This window comes from Alligator sinensis, unplaced genomic scaffold (assembly GCF_000455745.1).
Source record: "Alligator sinensis unplaced genomic scaffold, ASM45574v1 scaffold1118_1, whole genome shotgun sequence".
In the NCBI taxonomy this organism is placed as follows: domain Eukaryota; kingdom Metazoa; phylum Chordata; order Crocodylia; family Alligatoridae; genus Alligator; species Alligator sinensis.
Genome location: NW_005842070.1, coordinates 1781097 through 1783108, shown reverse-complemented (window position 1 = coordinate 1783108; position 2012 = coordinate 1781097). Strand labels below are relative to the sequence as shown.

The 2012-nt window shown below is 41.5% G+C and overlaps 1 long non-coding RNA gene across 1 annotated transcript in view; it reads left to right on the top strand.

Moving 5' to 3' along the window:
- LOC102383617 overlaps positions 1–1786 on the top strand; it is a 30251-nt gene extending 28465 nt beyond the window's left edge. The window contains exon 3 of the long non-coding RNA XR_323819.1: positions 1734–1786. This is a non-coding gene — a long non-coding RNA (uncharacterized LOC102383617). The remainder of the gene's footprint in view (positions 1–1733) is intronic.
- Positions 1787–2012: the final 226 nt, after the last annotated feature.

Sequence of the window (2012 nt, the reverse complement as noted above, 5' to 3'; positions counted from 1 at the left end):
CCATCTGGTTTAGCAGGGGTCCAATGTTGCCCCTGCTTTTCCTCCGGCTCCCCACATATCTGAAAAAGGACTTTTTATTGTCCTTGATGCTCAAAGCTAGCTGGAGTTCAGTTGCAGCCTTGGCTTTCCACCGTGGCCCAGGGCAAAGCAGCCTGTGCAGGGCCTCTCTCCCTGGATCCTGGCACAGTGACGCTGGGGAGTGAAAGCCCTGGCACGCTGGACACGGCAGGAGGGGCAGTGGCCAGAACTTCCGGCCTGAGCAGGCAAAGACCAAAATGTAGCACCTGTGTACCCCCTGCCCATATCTTGCATACCCCAGGGATACACATACCATGGGTTGAGAAACACTGTTCTGTTGTAATACTTATAAGGACTCAAAACAGTAGGGAGAGCTAAGGAACAGCAATCAAAGGACTTTTCTACACAGGGGAAGCTAGTTCACATTAAGCTAGGGTGTGAATTCACAGCATGCTAGCTGCTGGCTGAGTCTACATGAGATGTTGACTACACAGTAGCATCCCATGGGAGGAAATGTGACGTGACGCTACTATGCATTAATAATGAGCTATTGTATAGTCAGCATACCTTAAAGCCATTCAGTGATGCTGCTGCGTAGTAACTCGGGTTAACTTATATAAACAACTACTAAATGACTGTGCAGTAATGACTGTACAGTCACCATCTCGTGTAGATGTGGCCTAACTTCCTATAGGGAAGTACTAACTTATTATGAGGGCACTGTTAGTACTCATTAAGGTTCGCTTTACTCCACTTTTAGTATGATCTAAGAGAAGCTCTCAGTGTCTGCAAAGGAATTGTGCATGGAATAGCTAGTGCATTGTAAATTCACACCCTACTTTGCTGTGTAATAACCTCTCTGTGTATACAAGCCCTCAGTTTCTCTATGAAAACTATTTCTAGATGTGGTAAGTCCAACAAAACCCCCCCCAAAAAACAGAACAGTGAAGAGTCCCATACACCTTCAGATCAGAGGGGAATTGAAGGAGAAATCAGGAGCAGCTAGCTTGACCCATAATGTTTGGCATCATACTACAAATTCCCCAGATTGTTCAAAATGGGAGAGTGTGGCTTGGGTCCATCTCTGTCTGAATTTTTAGTGAGTTTATATTCTGGTCTATAGGAGGGAGTCTATCTACTAGATCCCTTTATTCCCACTTCATACTGGTAGTTGGCAATTTTTAAATAAAAATTATTGTAAGGCAGGCTCTTTTATGGCCAATTAGAACTTCTGAGTGAGAACTAGGGAAGAGTGAAGTATTTGTTCATCTAACTGGACCTGGAAGCTTCAGATTACATTTGAATTCCTGCTAGCATGTATATAAACTGTGAGCAGGCAACAAGAACGTTTAAAAGAAAAATGTGAATTTGCTGGAAGTGGGTATAGCCTCCCTAGCTAAGGACTACATGATGTTGTTTAGAGTGAAGATCTTGAAAATAATTGGAAAAACACAAACCTTGTGCTTACTTGGTGTAAAGAATGTTAAATTAGAAGTAGCAGTGGATGGCATTTGAAATTTCTTCACAAGGTTGTTAGGAAAAATAATCTGAGCTACTATTACTATTATCTCTATAGTTATAGAAAGGATCCCTACTTTGTACTACTACATGCACAACAGATCACCCACTGCATAAGGTATTAGATTCTTCATTGTGTATTGAAACTAATTATTTATGTGTGACTATTTATGTATTCATTTCCACTCTATTTTTAGATCATATTGAGAAAGGCATTAACCAAACCTTGGCTCCCTTGACATAAGACAACACATGCAATTGATTATTTATTACTCATATTACCTCCTTTGACCTCACATAAACCCTTGACTCTCCACGGCACTTCTCAATTGACAAACCTTCTGAAGTACAGATGTCCACTGAAATTCATCACCAGTCTTTGTCTACTGTATGATGGTATGTGAGCAGTGGTTCTCAGTAATGGATCTATCATAGATCCCTTTGAGGTTAAGATGGGAGATAAATAAGGCTGTGTT